Source organism: Nomascus leucogenys, unplaced genomic scaffold (genome assembly GCF_006542625.1).
Source record: "Nomascus leucogenys isolate Asia unplaced genomic scaffold, Asia_NLE_v1 001099F_54388_qpd_obj, whole genome shotgun sequence".
Classification (NCBI taxonomy): domain Eukaryota; kingdom Metazoa; phylum Chordata; class Mammalia; order Primates; family Hylobatidae; genus Nomascus; species Nomascus leucogenys.
The window spans coordinates 34,525-53,100 of record NW_022097976.1 but is presented as its reverse complement, the minus strand read 5'-3'; the positions used below and the strand labels follow the sequence as shown (position 1 = coordinate 53,100).

The window sequence follows — 18,576 nt, the reverse complement described above, 5'->3', positions numbered from 1 at the left end:
GCGTGGTGGGATCAGGCTGTAGCGACCTCCCAAATGAGACCTGGCCCTCGCTTAGTCCCCTGCCCTCTTCTGCTCCCTGACACCCTTTGTTCCAAGGGCACCTGAATCCCTGTCTCAGACTCTCCTTCCACTGAACCCAACTTCAGATATCACCCAAAAGAAGTAATGCTATAAAGTGTACAAGTGGTAAAATGCAGAAATTAAACAGGTATGCTTTTCTATTAACCATGCCCTCACAAACAGCATCTGGCTTACAAAAACAAACACTGAAAGTTACCAGAACAAAAGTGAAACGTACTTCACCAAACCCAAATTCAAAGCCTTGGAAATAAACCAATTATGCTAAGTGCTAAATGACATGGCAGCAAATTACTCATATAAGGAATCGTTTTCAAGTTTGCTAAACTATTTTAATTCTTTCAATCTAAAGCCTTAACAAAGATGAGCAGCACTAGCTGTTTCCACCCTTGATTATGATACACTTCATGTCCACTTTCATTAATAAACTGCTAACCATATTAAACAATCCTTCTGTGGAATCTGTCCCACCACAAGTTTGAGTTGCTGTTTCTTCAGCATCTTCAATATCCTGCCGGGATGCATTCACCTATAACAAAGGGAAAAAAAGAAGAATAAAAGGATTTAAAAAATACAACTATGTTATTTTGGGATGGAAATTCATCTGATATACACACTTTCAAGGTGTCCAGATTAGTGCCTTATATCGCACTCCAACACAATACACAATTACGGTGCAAGCCTGTAAACTGACCTAGGTCATGAAGGAATTTAAATATAATAAACCAAGCCCCTTTTACTACATACTTATATAAAATCGACAACTATCACATGATGCTCTACGCCAGGTAGCCTGAACAAATTCAACATTTATTCTAGCTCTGATATGGTCTGGCTCTGTGTCCCCACCCAAATCTCATTTTATTTTTTTTTTTGAGGCGGAGTTTTGCTCTTGTTGCCCAGGCTGGAATACAATGGCAAGATCTCGGCTCACTGCAAACTCCGCCTCCCGAGTTCAAGCGATTCTCCTGCCTCAGCCTCCCGAGTAGCTGGGATTACAGGCATGCGCCACTGTGCCCAGCTAATTTTGTATTTTTAGTAGAGACAGGGTTACTCCATGTTAGTCAGGCTGGTCTCAAACTCCTGACCTCAGGTGATCCACCCACCTCAGCTTCCCAAAGTGCTGGGATTACAGGTGTGAGCCACCGTGCCCGGCCCCAAACCTCATCTTGAATTGTACTCCTGTAAGTCCCACATGTTGTAGGGGGGACCGATGGGAGATAATTTGAATCCTGGGGTCGGTTTCCCCCATACTGTTCTGGTGACAGTGAATAAGTCTCACGAGATCTGATGGTTTTATCAGGGGTTTCCACTTTTCTATCTTCCTCATTTTCTCTTGCTGCCACCATGTAAGAAGTGCCTTTCACCTCCCCCATGATTCTGAGGGCTCCCCAGCCATGTGAACCGTAAGTCCAATTAAACCTCTTTTTTGGCTGGGGTGCAGTGGCTCACGCCTGTAATCCCAGCACTTTGGGAGGCCGAGGTGGACGGATCATGAGGTCAGGAGATTGAGGACCATCCTGGCTAACACGGTGAACCCATCTCTACTAAAAATACAAAAAATTAGCTGGGGGCATGGTGGCACGCACCTATAATCCCAAGCTAATCAGGAGGCTGAGGCAGAGAACTGCTTGAACCCCAGGAGGTGGAGGTTGCAGTGGGCCGAAGATCGCGCCACTGCATCCAGCCTGGGGCAACAGAGCGAATAGCCATCTCAGACAAAACAAACAAAACATCTCGTTTTTTCTTCCCCAGGCTCAGCTATGTCTTTATCAGCCAGTGTGAAAACGGAGCTATACAATCTCTATGCACAAGACCACTCACAGACACATTGTGTAATAAACATATCGTCAATCCAACTTAGCAAGAAAATGAACTGCAAGCCAAATGTGAATGATGGCAATATTTATTTTGTAATATCACCATTCAAATATCTTAACGGTACCACTCAAACCATGCCATTTTTTTATTATCTATGCTTGACCTTCTTACATTCTAAAATGTTCCTTAAGTATATACCAGAGAAAGACTTACAAAGAGTACACATACAGTTGGCCAGAGAGGTGCAAACTCCAAGTGAGCACTGCACCAGTGAGCCCAGCTCCAGCTCTTCTAAGACCTCGTTCCATCTTCCTGCTTTCCTATAGCATCAATGTTTTCCTCCACCAAAGCTCCTCTCCCCTCAGTCCACAAACCTGCTGACGTCTCCCCACTCCTAAACCACGCCTCTTAGCCGTGCTCCATCCCCTCCTTCCACCACAACCCTGCACCAAGGTCCCTAAAGCCCCAATTCTGCTTCCCCACCATCTACATCCTCTCCCAAAATGCAGTTTTCTGCCTCTTCACTGACATGGTCCTCCAGAAAGCAACAAAGATTACCTTCTAAACCACTAAATCCAAGGACTGTTGCTCTTTTCATCCTTCTAAAAAATGACAGCAGTATCTGATGCTGCTGACCAAACTCCTCCTTCCGGCGGATCCTTCCTGAGCATCAAGACTCTTGGTTTTCCCCATACTTCTGATCACCCTTCTCCTCCCCTGGTCTAAACTGCATCTTTCCAAAGGTTTATGCTCAGGTCCCCACCTGCAGCCATGACTGCCTGTGAGTATGTCTCTGGTAGGCTGCCACCAGCAACTGAACCTGGCCAAGATGGAGACTACTCTCCCAACTGCCTCCTTCTTCATATTTCTTTTTTTTTTTTTTGAGATAGAGTTTGCTCTGTCACCAGGCTGGAGCGGAGTGGTGCGATCTCGGTCACTGCAAGCACGCCTTCCATGTTCACGCCATTCTCCTTGCCTCAGCCTCCGAGTAGCTGGGACTACAGGCACCACCACCATACCTGGCTAATTTTTTGTATTTTTAGTGAGACAGAGTTTCACCATGTTAGCCAGGATGGTCTCGATCTCCTGACCTCGTGATCCGCCCACCTTGGCCTCCCAAAGTGCTAGGATTACATGCGTGAGCCACTGCACCTGGCCTCCTCTTCATATTTCTAACTACCATTAATGGCAACACCAAGATTCGATTCCACAGGGAGCAACCTTTGAAGGATTCCTTTCCCTTACTGTCTGCCTCTCCTCCTCCAAACCAGTCTCAAGGACCAGTTCACCTTTCCTCACAATGTCACTAGAATCTACCACTTCCTTTCATTCCCACTGCACCTTAGTGCGGGCCTCCTTAAACAAAGTTTTAACTGTTTATAATTATAATCTGCCCTTAAGAAAGGCCAAACAGGAAAAATCACTTCCTTAGGAATCCCTTCCTGACCCCACTGTGATTCTATCAGGTTCTCTAACTCATAATGTATGTTTCATTCACAGCATTTTCCACAACCATACTTTTACATTTGGATAACTATGTATTTAACGCCTTGTTCTCCAATCATGAGAAGGAACTGTCTACAACTCCCAGCACATGCACAGATGGAGTTCAAGACACATTCAAGAAAGGAAGCAAAGAATGGTGCTAGTGGTTTCTTTTCTTTTCTTTTTTTTTTTCAGACGGAGTCTCGCTCTGTCGCCCAGGCTGGAGTGTAGTGGCGCGATCTCGGCTCACTGCAAGATCCGCCTCCCGGGTTCAAGCAGTTCTCCCACCTCAGCCTCCTAAGTAGCTGGGATTACAGGCACCCACCATCATGCCTGGCTAATTTCTTTTTTTATTTTTATAGAGATGGGGTTTCACCATGTTGGCCAGGCTGGTCTCGAACTCCTGACCTCAGGTGATCTGCCTGCCTCAGCCTCCCAAAGTGTTGGGAATACAGGCGTGAGCCACCACGCCTGGCCAAGTGGATTCTTTTCTATCACTGACTATTGTTTCCACATACAGTGATTATAACAAATTCAAGTCGGTAAATGAAAATAAAAATAGATTACTCAATACTTACATCCAACTTGAGTAGCTTTTCAATAATAAGCTCCAGAATTTCATGCCTCAAGTTGGAAAATATACACTAATCCTTAGTAAGTTATGAACGTAGCATTCCTAAAGGAGAAAACATAAGATAAAACATTTCAACAGAGAATAAATGTTTCACAATTATGTAAGCAAAACATCAATTACACGACCTTTAGTTTCAAATATTTAAAAAGAAAAAAACAGACTATCCAGCAATACAAAAACTATACTGTTTCTACATATGTATTATGTTCAGTATAGTCGTTTCAATTATCTCCAGTAAATGAAATTTTTAATTTGCATAACTAAAGGTTTTTAAGTAGCTGTATTGATAAAACTCATATATCATACAATCACCAACTTAAAGTATACAATTTAAAGTTTTTAATATATTCAGTTATGTGACCATCAACATAATTTCAGAACATTTATTTTTCTTTTAGAGACAGGGTCTTGCTCTCTCTCTCAGGCTAGGGTGCAGTAGTGAAATCATAGCTCACTGCAACCCTGAATTCCCGGGATAAGCAATCCTTCCTCCTCAGCCTCCCTAGTAGCTAGAACTACAGGTGCACACCACCACATCCGGTTAATTTTTCCTTTTAGAGAGACATGTTCTCACTATGTTGCCCAGGCTGGTCTTCAACTCCTGGATCTTCCCACTTCAGCCTCCCGAAGTGCTGTGATTACAGGCATAAGCCACTGTGCCCAGCCAGCAATTTTGTAACATTTTAATCACTCTAAAAAGAAATCCTACATCCATTAGTGCACCCCTAAAAAATGAAGACCTTGGCAACCAGTAGTCTTTCTATGAATCTGCCTCTTCGAGACATTTCATATAAATGGAGTCATATAATACATGTTTTTAGGGTTCAATCATGTTGTAACGTGTAAACCATTCCTCTCATATCAATGAAGTCACAGTTTGTGGCATGTTTTTAGGGTTCAATCATGTTGTAACATGTAAGCCATTCCTTTCATATCAATGGAGTCATATAATACACAGTCTTTTGGCATGTTTTTAGGGTCCAATCATGTTGTAACATATAAAGCATTCCTTTTCATTGCTGAGTAATATTCCATTGTACCATGTTTTCTCGTCTGTTCATCAGCTGACAGACATTTGAGTTGCTTCTACTTGAGGCTATTATGAATGAGGCTGCTATGAACATCCATGTACAAGGTTTTCCTGTGGACATATATTTTCATTTCTCTTGGTTATAAACCCAGCAATGGAACTGCTGAGTCACGTGTTATTCTACATTTAAACCTTGAAGAAATGCCAGGCTATTTTCCAAAATGGCTGCATCATTTTACATTCTCACAGCAACATATGACAGTTCCAATGTTCCCATTTCTCTATATCCTTGCAAACACTTGTTACTGTCTTCTCGTTCTGATTATAGCCATCCTTGTGGGCATGAAGTGAAACCATTTCCCTGTGGCTAATGATGTTGAGCTTCTTTTCACGTGCTTTTTTGGCAGAAATGCCTATTCAGATCCTTTGCCCATTTCAATTGGGCTATTTGCCCTTTTATTTTTCAATTAGAAGATTTCTTTACATATACAAGTCCATTACCAGACATAAAATTTGGAAATATTTCCTTCCATTATTTGGGGATTCTTTTCATCTTCTTGAAGATGTCCTATGAAGCATAACAAGGTTTAATTTTGAAGTACAATTGATGCATTTTTTCTTTGGTTGCTTGTGCTCAAGCATCAAATCTGGAAATTACTGCCTAATCCAACATCATGAAAATGTACTCGTTTTCTTCTCAGAGTTTTACAGTTTTTACTCTTCATGTAGGGCTTGTATTGATTTTGAGTTCATTTTTGTATATGGATATCCATATGCTTCATTCTTTTGCATGTCCATATCCACTTCTGCCAGCAGCATTTGTTGAAATGACTATTCTCCCCTATTCAATTCTCTTGAACAACTGGTTACCCTATGTTGGTCTTCTGTCCCGTAACCATGCTGAACTCATTTATTATCTCTAAAATTTCTTGTGTGAGTGTCAACTCCTTAGGATGACATATAAAATCACCTTGCAAAAGAGAGTTTATGCCTTCCTTTCCATCTGGGTGTTTTTAATTCTTTTTCTTGCCTAACTGCCTTGGCTAGACAAGCAGCAAGAGCGGACATCCTTGTTTTGTTCTTTGTCTTAGGAAAAAACTTTTGGTCTTTCACCATTGAATATGATGTTAGCTGTGGGTTTTTCAGATGCCCTTTATCAGGTTGAGAAAATTTCCTTCTATTTTTCTCATAAAAGGATATTGGTGTTTGTCACACACTTCTGCATCTACTGAGATGATTATGTGGTTTTTGTCCTTTGTTCTATTGCTACAAAATATTTATTAATTCATTTTCAGGTACTAACTCAATCTCGGCCGGTCACGGTGGTTCACACCTCTAATCCCAACACTTTGCAAGATGGAGACGGGTAGATCACTTGAGGTCAGGAATTCAAGACCAGTCTGGCCAACGTGGCAAAACCCCATCTCTACCAAAAACACAAAAATTAGCTGGGTGTGGTGCCCCATGTCTATAGTCCCACCTACTCGGGAGGCTGAGGTGGGAGAGTCATTTGAACCCTGGAGGCAGAGGCTGCAGCGAGCCGAGATGGTGCCACTGCACTCCAGCCTGGGTGACAGACAGAGACTGTCCCCCCTCCCCCGAAAAAAAAAAATCAATCTTGCATTCCTAGCATCAGTCGCACTTGGTCATGGTACATAATTCTTTTTGTATGCTACTAGATTCAGTTTTCTACTAAGGCAGCCACTATTAATTATTAAAAACTGCACAGATGATCTGAACATTGTACAAAAGCTTAAGCAGAATTCTTCTATAGAAGGCTTTGTTTTCAGGTTAAAATAAGGCATGTTTACAATTAGTAATACATGAACTATTATCTTCTAGTAATTCTTGTCCGTATGAGCATGAAGCCACTACAGATATTCCTGAAATGAACTCAGACCTTGACTTGCACATAGTAATAACAGAAAAAGGCACTGGGAATCCCCAATAGCCGCTTGATAAGAAAGGAATCTGAGTCAAATTCTTAGACATCAGTTTAAAATCTAGAAGACAAAGTAACCTTTAAGAAAAAGACCTAACATCAGCCGGGCATGGTGGTTCACTAATCCCAGCACTTTGGAAGGCCGAGGTGGGCAGATCACAAGGTCAGGCGTTTGATACCAGTGTGGCCAATATGGTGAAACCTTGTCTCTACTAAAAATACAAAAATTAGCTGGGCATGGTGGTAGGCGCCTGTAGTACCAGCTACTGGGGAGGCTGAGGCAGGAGAACTGCTTGAACCCAAGAGGCAGAGGTTGCATTGAGCCAAGATGATGCCATTGCACTCCAGCTTGGGCAACAGAGTGAGACTCGGTCTCAAAAAAAATAATAATAATAAAGACAGAAAAAGAAAGAAAAAGACCTAATATCATCTAAAATGAAATCATACAACTTTTCCATGATGTTCTCAATGAAAATATTTCTTACCAGTGTTCGCTCTGATTTTCGAACAAATGGAAATTTTTCCACCAGTATTGGCATAAGAAACCACGGTGTCCTATTTTTAAAAAATTAAATCAATCCATGTTAACTTTACTTTCTAGAAAAGGAATAAAAAGGAAAACTACCATTCTAAACGCAAATATCGATAGATATAGGAGGCAAACAGGAACCCCTACCTCAAAGAACTGGAACTTTTTTTGTTTTTTGAGACAGAGTTTCCCTCTTGTTGCCCAGGCTGGAGTGCAGTGGTGCAATCTCGGCTCACTGCAACCTCCGCCTCCCGGGTTCAAGCGATTCTCCTGCCTCAGCCTCCCAAACAGCTGGGATTACAGGCATGCACCACCATGCCCAGCTAATTTTTGTATTTTTAGTAGAAACGGGGTTTCTCCATGTTGGTCAGGCTGGTCCTGAACTCCCGACCTCAGGTGATCCGCCCGCCTCAGCCTCCCAAAGTGCTGGGATTACAGGCGTGAGCCACCGCGCCCGGCCAGAACTGGAACTTACAATGTATTTACTTCTGAGAAAATCTATAATGACTTAGAGAAAATAAGCTTCTGTTAACTCTGATATCGACAGCAAATCAAAGAGGAAGCTTCTCTCCCACAGAAACGTAACGGCACTTTTGCTGACATTTCCCACTACACATGTATATTATTTTTAAAAGAAGAAAAAATTATCAAGTTGGATTTTTTTAAGTTAACAAATAATCAACGGACAGAGGGAACTAGAAGTCCACCCCTCCAAAAGAAACCCACAAACCTGAAAAGCTTTTCTTAGAAGTGCAATTTTTATTCATATGGCATGACACAAACACACCCAGGGGTTTCTCACTGAAAATTTTTGGATAGCATATCTGTTGAAGATAAAAGCAAAATTCCAACCACCATACAAAACTGGGGGAGAATCTGCATACAAACTTTGGAAAACAAAGAGAATAAATAGAAAATGGAAATGCCACTTTTTGTAGAATGTAATGTTTCCTCAAGTGGATACAAAAAAAACATGCAATGTAAGACTCAAGCTTTAATACTATGAACATTTTATAATTTTTACTAATTGATTACAACTTTCTTGAGAATTAAACATTCAAAATAAGGAAAAGTATACTCACGATGGTACATATCTTGCTATTATTTGCAAGGCTCTGTGACATGTGTCAAAATTTGCAGGAAGATCTGAAAGGAGAAAAGTTGAGAGTATGAGCATCAAAACAAAACTGAAGGGCGACACGCTTGAAGCTAAAAATAGACGCTGGCTGGGCACAGTGGCTCACTCATGCCTGTAATCCCAGCACTTTGGGAGGCTGAGGTGGGCAGATCACTTGAGGTCAGGAGTTCGAGACGAGCCTGACCAATATGGTGAAACCCCATCTCTACTAAAAATACAAAAATTAGCCGGGGATGGTGGCACACGCCTGTAGTATCATCTACTCAGGAGGCTGAAGCAGGAGAATCACTTGAACCTGGGAGGTGAAGGATGCAGTGAGCCGAGATCACACCACTGTACTCCAGCCTGGGCGACAGAGCGAGACTCTGTCTCAAAAAACAAACAAACAAAAAGTGACATACTTGAAGCTAAAAACACATGCTAACCAAAACGGAATAATTTATCAGAAAAATATTAAGTTCAAGATTTTTCTTCACAACCATCAATGAAAACTAAATGGACTAATTATATAAATAATGCATTCAGGACAACTGACTGCATATCAATGGTAAATATAACAAAAAGATTATATCAAAAGTTGTCATTTCTTGTGCTCTACTTATTAGAACAGGTGCCAGGTATTCTGTGCTTTACTTTTTTTTTTTTTAAAGAAGACAGTGTCTTGCCATCTTGTCCAGGCAGGGCTTGAACTCCTGGGCTCAAGCAATCCACCCACTTAAGCCTCCCTGTTAGCTGTGACTAAAGACACACACTACCCTGCCTAGTTCTACTTCAAGCCTTTTTTAAGAAAATATTTGAAAAAAAAGTTTTGTTTTTTTTTTTTTTGCAGAGACAAGGTCTCACTATGTTGCCCAGGCTGGTCTCAAACTCTTGGCCTCAAGTGATCCTCCCGTCTTGGCCTCCCAAAGTGCTGGGATTATGGGTGTAAGGTACTGTGCCCAGGCTTTAAACCTTTTTATACTTACTATCATCTTCATCATCAGAATCTGAAACATCTACATCGCCTTCCTTAATGATCACTCGGGCTTTTGAGGGAAAAAGAAAATATGTTATTCTGTCATTGATCTAGACAATGAATGGCTACACAAAAAAAGTTATTGACCTAGACAATGAACAGCTATACAAAAAAGTTATTTTTCCATAATCCAAAGTTAGCCCAATGATTAATTAAATGCACAATCTGAAAAAAAGTAAAGCAACTTTATAGTTTTTAAATGGCTAAAAATTCCTAGATTTCACCAGGAGTTCAAAAAAGCAAATTACAATTCATAAAACTCACAGCAACAAATGAATCTAGACACCTCCATAAGGGTCATTACGGGGAATATATGTCTACCACAACTGGTGCCAATATGCATCTGCAATCTTCCATGGTAGCAGTCTCTCACATATAAGGGGAAGGTGGTATTTTAATAAAGAAGTATTAAAAAGAAAAGAAAAGAAAATTCCAAGCAAGCAAAGAGTAATGACTTACGAGGCACAAAATGGGAAGCAATCATGCTGAGACACGGTCTGAGGAAAACAGTCTGTGCTGATACAAGATTACCAAGAAAAGCCAAATACTCTTCCACTACTGTTTGACTTCTATTCAACCAGGGCAATCTCTAGAGTGGGGGAAGAAAGATAAAAGCAGCATGTTATTAATATAACGTATACTATTACCAAAGTTCTGAATTACATACTCGACAGTAAAATAAATGATGAACTTACCAATATAATACTGATAAGTTGCTCAAAGTCTTTTGTCAAGTACATGATAGAAGAGCGGAATTCTAGCAGCCAGTTGATGATCTGGTCATCCTTAAGTTAAACAAAGAGCACTTTCAAAATCACAAATCCTCTAAGATAACAGAAATTTACAGCTATCTTATATCAAACATTTATCAAGAATAGGTTGGGGGGAAAAGGTCACAAACTTGGAAGGAAATCAAAACTGGGTATCAAAACAGAAAAATATGTCACAATAAACTTAACTGTTTTAAAAAAGTAATCTAGTAACTCTAATACACAGGAAAAAGACTTAAATGCAATACTTCAGCCTGATCACTTTTGTTTGCCCTGAAAAAGCGAAATCACCTCAAATGTTGACACCTGGGACTTTTAAAAACTGCAGAATTCTAGCAGATTCAAATATTAGAAGATCACAAAGCAACAATAGCTACCTTTATTTCCTCTATAGTCAAGCTGACCAGGAAGCATGCTGATAAAACTCAGTCTAGGCTGATCAACTGGGGTCATGAATAAACATAACTTTTCTAAACCAAACCTGTGGCTCAGTTTAAATATATTATGATGTGTTTGTTCTGTATAAATGATAGCCCCATTCCTCCATGAAATATTTTTCAGGCAATCAAATTACTGTTCATAGTAATTGTTAGTGACATAAGAAGAACTGCTAAATTTGAAACGCAATGTATAAAATACAGTGTCAATTATGTAAAATATTACTATATTAATTATATTCATGCATATATACTGCACAGGAAAAAAACCATTAAGAAAAAGCCCCTAATTTGTGGAAGGCTTAGACATATAAATAAAAGCAACACAAGGTCATACCTACAGGGATATTCATATGGAGTTATCATTTAGTGAGAATACACCATATGCCAGGCATGGCGTCTGACACTCTACATATATATCTTCTTCTAATCCTAAAAACTCTGCAAGATGTTTAGTTATTCCCATTTTGCAGTTCAGGAAGCTGAGGCAAAGAACAATTAATAAGCAATCCGCCCAACCAAGAGGCCAGTAAAGAAGCAGGTCCAAACCTGTCTGTCTCGGTCAAGGGTATCCTCCATCCACCGTCCCACACGCCTCCCTATATGCGGAGAGGAAGCTGTCCCCTTTTCCCCTCCTTAATTCAGCTACTGAGTGCTTACTATGCCATATCCATGTGTCAAACTCCCACAGATCAACCATTTTCTGATGAAATCCCAATAGCCTGGCAGTAAAATAAGTAAAACCACAACTCATTTGTACTATGGTAATTTCATATGTCCATAACTGTTAAGGATAACATTAACAGTAGCTCACTAAGGCCAAAGGCATGTAGAAAACAAGCTAAGTTAGTGTGCAAATAAAATAATCTATCCTCTTTTCCACTAAAAAGACTGCAACAAAACTATAAGGATAATATTTAAATTGTACCATTTTTAAAAGTAAATCAGGCTGGGCGTGGTGGCTCACGCCTGTAATCCCAACACTTTGGGAGGCCGAGGTGTGTGGATCACCTGAGGTTGGGAGTTCGAGACGAGCCTAACCAAGATGGAGAAACCCCGTCTCTACTAAAAATACAAAATTAGCTAGGCGTGGTGGTGCATGCCCGTAATCCCAGCTACTCAGGAGGCTGAGGCAGGAGAATTGCTTAAACCTCGGAGGCAGAGGTTGCAGTGAGCCAAGATCATGCCATTGCACTCCAGCCTGGGCAACAAGAGCAAAACTCTGTCTCAAAAAGAAAAAAAAAAAGTAAATCAGTTGCAGACTTTGATGCTTTAGTACTGAACTATTACTATTTCTACTAGCAGGCAGGAACAGTGGCTTATGCCTGTAATCCCACCACTTTTGGGAGGCCAAGGCAGGAGGAGACTGCTTGAGCCCAGGAATTTGAGACCAACCTGGGCAACATAGGGAGACCTCGTACCTAGAAAAATTAGCCAGGCATGGTAGCACATGCTTGTGGTCCCAGGTGCTCGGGAGCCTGAGGTGGGAAGATTGCTTGAGCCTGGGAGGTTGAGGCTGCAGTGAGCCATGATCGGGCCCATTACACTCCAGCCTGGGTGACAGAGCAAGACCCTGTCTCAAGACGAAAAAAGTTCTACTTGCAACACTCTACACAACTAGTGCAATTCTTGGTATGTCAAAATACCAAGAATGAGAACTGCTGATACAAAATACAGTGGAACACAAAGAAGATATCCCTTTGTATCTGGGAAAGAAGGTAGGGGTCAGGAAAAGCTTTAAAGACAAAGTGATGCTTCAGCTGTCTTTAAACAGTAACAGAGTTAAATCTTTTCTGGAAGTTCTACTTCTTACAGAAGGAAAAGTATGTTTTCAGAAAACTGAAAGACGTTCAGTATGGATGGCATGTATAGTGAACAAGCCAACAGATAATAAATCTGGGGAACAATGAAGCACCAAATAGACCATGGAGGGCCTTGTAAACCAGATCTGTAACTAGACAGATCTTGAAGTGTGGGAAATGGACTCAATGAAGGAACAATCATGTGCTTAGAGAGAACCAGGGAAAGCTCCATTAAAGGTAGAGCCCAGCCAAGAGTGGACATGCTAAGTTTGGAGCACCTATGATGATTCTGGGTAAATGCATCTAACAGACAGTTAAGAGACAAATCTAGGCTAACTGCAGTGGCTCACGCCTATAATCCCAGCACTTTGGGAGGCTGAGGTGGGTGGATCACTTGAGGTCAGGAGTTCGAGACCAGCCTGGCCAGCATGGTGAAACCCCAAATCTACTGAAAATACAAAAAAATTGCTGGGCGTGGTGGCATAGCTACTCAGGAGGCTGAGGTGGGAGGATGGCTTGAACCCAGGAGGCAGAGGTTGCAGTGAGCCAAGATCATTCCACTACACTACAGCCTAGGTGACAGGGCAAGACTCTGTTCTGCCCGTCCCCAAAAACGAAAATGAAACAAGTCTGGAGCCCACAAGAGCAATCTTGGCTACAGATACAAATATATTAGGACACAGGCAGATTTCAAAGCCATGAAGAGAGATGAGGAGATCACACAGAAAAATCAACAGAGTGAGAAAGGAGTCAAGTTTTGAAGCCCAATCAACACCCAATTTAAGATCAAGAACCTATCGAGAGATACTAGAGATTAAAGGATCACTGGCCAGACGTGGTGGCTCACGCCTGTAATCCCAGCACTTTGGGAGGCCGAGGCAGGCGGATCACGAGGTCAGAAGATGGAGACCATCCTGGCTAACGTGGTGAAACCACATCTCTACTAAAAATACAAAAAATTAGCTGGGGGTTGTGGCGGGCGCCTATAGTCCCAGCTACTTGGGAGGCTGAGGCAGGGGAATGGCGTGAACCCGGGAGGCGGAGCTTGCAGTGAGCCGAGATTGCGCCACTGCACTCTAGCCTGGGCGACAAAGCGAGACTCTGTCTCAAAAAAAAAAAAAAAAAAAAGATATTAAAGGATCAGAAGACAGGAGGATCAGAAACACTGAAGTTTTAAGAAGTGGGTGGCCAACAGTGTCGGCTGACACAAGGAATGCAAGGCTTAAAAAAATAAGTCCACTGAGGCTGGGCTCAGTGGCTCACACTTGTAATCCCAGCACTTTGGGAGGCCGAGGCAGGCAGGTCACCTGAGGTCAGGAGTTCGAGACCAGCCTGGCCAACATTGTGAAACCCCGTCTCTACTAAAAATAAAAAAATTAACCAGGCGTGGTGGCGGGTGCCTGTAATCTCAGCTATTTGGGAGACTGAGGCAGGAGAACTGCTTAAACCCAGGAGGCAAAGGTTGCAGTGAGCCCAGATCACACCACTGCACTCCAGCCTGGGTGACAAGGAGACTCTGTCTCAAAAAAAAAGTTCACTGAAATCAGCATGTAAAAAAAAAACATGGGTAACCTGTCAGGGTAATTAGTACAGTGATAAGAACGGTGGACTTAAATGTGAGTGAGAAATGATACGGCACAGTTAGCTGGAACAAAAACAACAGATTACAATTACTGCCCTTACTTTGAGTCAGAGACTGTTCTAAGTGCTTCTTGCATATTAGCTCATTGAATCCTTTTTAAATATTTCCATGTTTAAAGCCAGGCACAGTGGCATGCACCTATAGTCCCAGCTTTTTAGAAGGCTGAAGAGAAAGGATCATTTGAGGCCAGGAGTTCAAGGCTATAGTGCACTATGATCACACCTGTGAATAGCCAGAGCAACACAGCAAGACCACACCTCTTCAAAAACAAAACACTCCATATTTTTTAAATCTCTATTGTTTTCTTGGTTTTACACAGTGGAAAATAGAGGCAGAGAGGTTAAAACAATTTGCTCGAGATCACACACTGGATAATAAAATTAGAATTTTATTTCAGGCAATCTAACTACCACTACCATGGTAATAAACCATTCTCTCCAAAACTGGGCAGTAAAGAAGAACGGTGAAACAAAATGTATTAAGGTTTTACTACATGATAGGTGTATCTCGAACCTGGAAATGCTGAATCAGTGGTTGTTTTTTTGGTTTGTTTTAGCTTTAAAGAGACAAGAGAATTGCATGCAGCATGGAGGAAAGAGGTAGTAATCTAATAAAAAGGAAGCATTAGAGCAGGGTTCCCAGGCTCAACACTGTTGTCATTTGGGGCTGGATCACTGTTGGTTATGGGAGGCTGCCCTGTGCACTGTGAGATGTTTAGCAGCATCTCTGTCATTCACCCACTAGATGCCAGTAGCACCCTTTCCTCCCAACTGTGACAAACAAAAATATCTGCAGCCATCACCAAATGTTGTCTAGGGGGTAAAACTGTCCCTGGTTGAGAACCACCAGATTAAAGTAAGGGAGGAACATGGAGACAGCAAGTTCTGGAGGACAGAATGGGACCCAAAGAGCAAACTATGTCTGTACAAAGTGGCAATAATTTTGCTAATGATCAAACACAAAATTAATTACCTTTATGTCTGGATCTAATAGCTGGTTCTTCAACAACTCAAAGTCATTTGTTTCACCCTTAACAAGAAGGGGAAAGAATTAAGTTTTGCTTTTGTTTCCTGTTCAGTACCAACAGCAAGACTTTTACCGTACCTTAACATCAGATGAAATTATAAAAGGAATACTAAGTTTCACATGTCAATTGATTACAAAATCATGACTACAAAAATTTAAACACTCATGTTAGTGCAGCCAGAGGGCCTGGAAAAGGAAAATGATAAACTACCTTTAGCTATACTTCTGTATTGACATTTGAACATAATAGTTGATACTCCTGCGAATTCTCAAAAAGCATGAGGGAAAAAAACAGCCAGCTATAATGATCTAATTCAGGAGGATCTAAAAAAGTATTCACTCAAATATGGATACAAATGGATATTACATATAAATATATGGTTACTTAACATTTTCCCTCTACTGCTAAGATATAGTAGAAATGCTTCTAAACTACCACAAAAACAAAAATCTCTATTCAGAGAACTGGTTTACCGTCCCAAAGTAATGCTTAGGTAAGTTCTTCAAAAAATAAAATGCTGTAGGCCAGACATGGTGGCTCACGTCTGTAATCCCAGCACTTTGGGAGGCCAAGGCGGGTGGATCACAAGGTCAGGAGTTCGAGACCAGCCTGGCCAACATGGTGAAACCCCTTCTCCACTAAAAAAATTAAAAAATTAGCCAGGTGTGGTGGTGCATGCCTGTAACCCCAGCTATTCAGAAGACTGAGGCAGGAGAATTGCTTGAACCTGGGAGGTGGAGGATGCAGTGAGCCAAGATCACGCCACTGCACTCCAGCCTGGGTGACAGAGTAAGACTCCGGCACAAATAAATAAATTAATTAATTAAATAAATAAAATGCTGTAATTGTTTTTAATTCCAGCACTTGCTAAAGTTAAAAGATGCTTTGTAAATAAAGCATTTGAAGAGGTGAAACCTCAGCAAAGACATTATTACTCTCTCATTATTACCTGAGAAATGGGCCAAGGTGGGGGGAAAAAAAGGACACTACTACTCTAATTTTGCACTGATGGCATCATGCTATTAGTAAATATTTGATTTCAACTGGTATCTTAATTAATCTTGCTATTTCTATTGGTCTTTAGTATAAATAGCAATAGCTGTATTCTGACCTGACGAAAAGTAAACCTCACACATTATCTCCTCTTACCTTTTTGTACTTCAGCAAGACTTCTGTCACAGTTCCACCAAACCGAACAGTTTTTCTTGGGGGAGAATTGAAAAAAACCATTCTCTAATGCACGCATATTTGAAATCCTGTGGAACCAAGATTAACAAGCTATTAAGTTCATGAAAATAATAAAAATTATAATAGCCAACATTTATTGAACCAACATAATTCAGTGGGACTACTGTTAAGGCCTCTTTACTGGTCTCCCTGCTTCCACTCTTAACCAACAATCCCTCCTTTGCTCAGCAACCAATAACTGTCTTCCCACTGCACTTACAGTAAATATCCAAATCTCTCAGTGTGGTCTTTAAGATCCTACATTAATCTGGCCCCTGCCTACCTCTCTCACCTCATCTCCACCAACTTGTTTCACCACAGCCAGAATGTCTTTTCTGCTCTTCAAACATGCCAAGCTATTTCTCATTTCACTTACTGTTCACTCTATTGGAAATACTCTTTTCCCAAATCTCTACGTGGCTGGATATTTTTTTTGAGACGGAGTCTTGCTCTGCTGCCCAGGCTGGAGTGCAGTGGTGTGATCTTGGCTTAACTGCAACCTCCATCTCCTGGGTTCAAGCAATTCTCCTGCTTCAGCCTCCTGAGTAGCTGGGATTACAGGCACCTGCCACCACGCCAGGCTAATTTTTGTATTTTCAGTAGAGACGAGGTTTCGCCATGTTGGCCAGGCTGGTCTCGAACTCCTGACTTCAGGTGATCCGCCCGCCTCGGCCTCCCAAAGTGCTGGGATTACAGGCGTGAGCAACCGCGCCCAGCCTAGATTTTTGTCTTTATTCAAGTGGAAGCTCAAATGTCAGATGTCTTCTCCATGAGAAATCTCAAATACTCCTTCTCTCCCTTCCCCCTCCCCCATTACCTTGTTGTATAACTGAAATCATCGTGTTCGTTTATTTATGGGGCTATGTACTGCCCTTCCCCCCTATACTGTAAGCTCTGTAGAAAGCAGGGACATTAGCGTCTTTGGATAAACCACTGTCCCCAGTGTTTAACACAGTAAGCAGGAGCTCGATAAATATTATGAATCATATTACGCTAATTGTTTTACAAGGTTTGCTTCACTTACACAGAGTAAATTAATGAAAAAACATAGCATCCTAATGACTCTGAAAGTTAAACGCCAAGAGTGCTATGGGGGTTAGGGATTTTAAAGGTGGAGCAAAATAAAGACTGCTAAACAAATACATGCGTCGAAACAAATTTCAAACAAAAAAGATGTAATATGCAATTTGCCATGAGTGACAACATTCGGCTGATAAACCAAATAGCCCAGGGAAATCCCTTCCAAATTCGGACCAAGAAGCGGGAAGGAAGAGGAGTCAAGGCGCAGAAGGCAGTACCCAGGCCTGGGAAATCACGAAGAAACACAGTCGGGAAAGGGGGCCTCCAGAACAGAGAACATACTCACTTTTCCAGGCCCCACCCATGTCTATTACCCAGTTAGGAGGAATGAGCTCATTTCTGCGAACGTGAGATGACCCTCGACCCCGTGCTCCTACCACACGCCATTAGCTTTGTCCCACATCCTTTCAATCTGCTCCTCTAAGCGCGGTCCTGAGCTTTGGTCCTAGACGCGCAGAAGGAAGCGGCCTGAATCTTACCCAGTCCTCGACGCGCCCAGCGTCTTGACTGCGGAAGACGAAGCGGCCGCATCTCCCGGCAAACGCGTGTGAAGCAGCGGTGCCGCCATTGGGCCGAACTAACGCGACCGCTGCGCCTCACGCCGGATGCCCTGCTCCTTCCAGCCACAGCCCTCTGTCCCGGAAGTTGCGCGTGCCAACGCAAACTTCAGCCAATCAGGGGCCCCGCGTGGGGAGGGCGTATGCTGTCGGCGGGCTAGAGCGCCGCCAAAACCCTCTGCTCATTCTACTTGCACGACTTGTTCCACCCTGCGCGAGTGCGCGAGTATAAGGAGAGACGGGAAGGACCGGCTCCATCCAGCCCTGAGGATCCCAAAGAAAGGGTGGAAACACCCTGGATGTGCTAAGCTGTGGCCGGGTACACTCGAGTGTTAATTTTTTGGAGTCAAAGCCTCCCTCAG

The 18,576-nt window shown here is 42.0% G+C and overlaps 1 pseudogene across 1 annotated transcript; it reads right to left on the bottom strand.

Moving 5' to 3' along the window:
- Nucleotides 1-451: 451 nt before the first annotated feature.
- LOC115834416 lies at nucleotides 452-18,278 on the bottom strand (annotated as a pseudogene). Its single transcript, XR_004029289.1, has 10 exons — nucleotides 18,137-18,278; nucleotides 16,500-16,606; nucleotides 15,296-15,352; nucleotides 10,368-10,457; nucleotides 10,132-10,261; nucleotides 9,623-9,682; nucleotides 8,602-8,665; nucleotides 7,476-7,545; nucleotides 3,963-4,060; nucleotides 452-607 (listed from the first exon to the last, which is right to left on the bottom strand). The product of XR_004029289.1 is annotated as an RNA polymerase I-specific transcription initiation factor RRN3-like (transcript).
- Nucleotides 18,279-18,576: the final 298 nt, after the last annotated feature.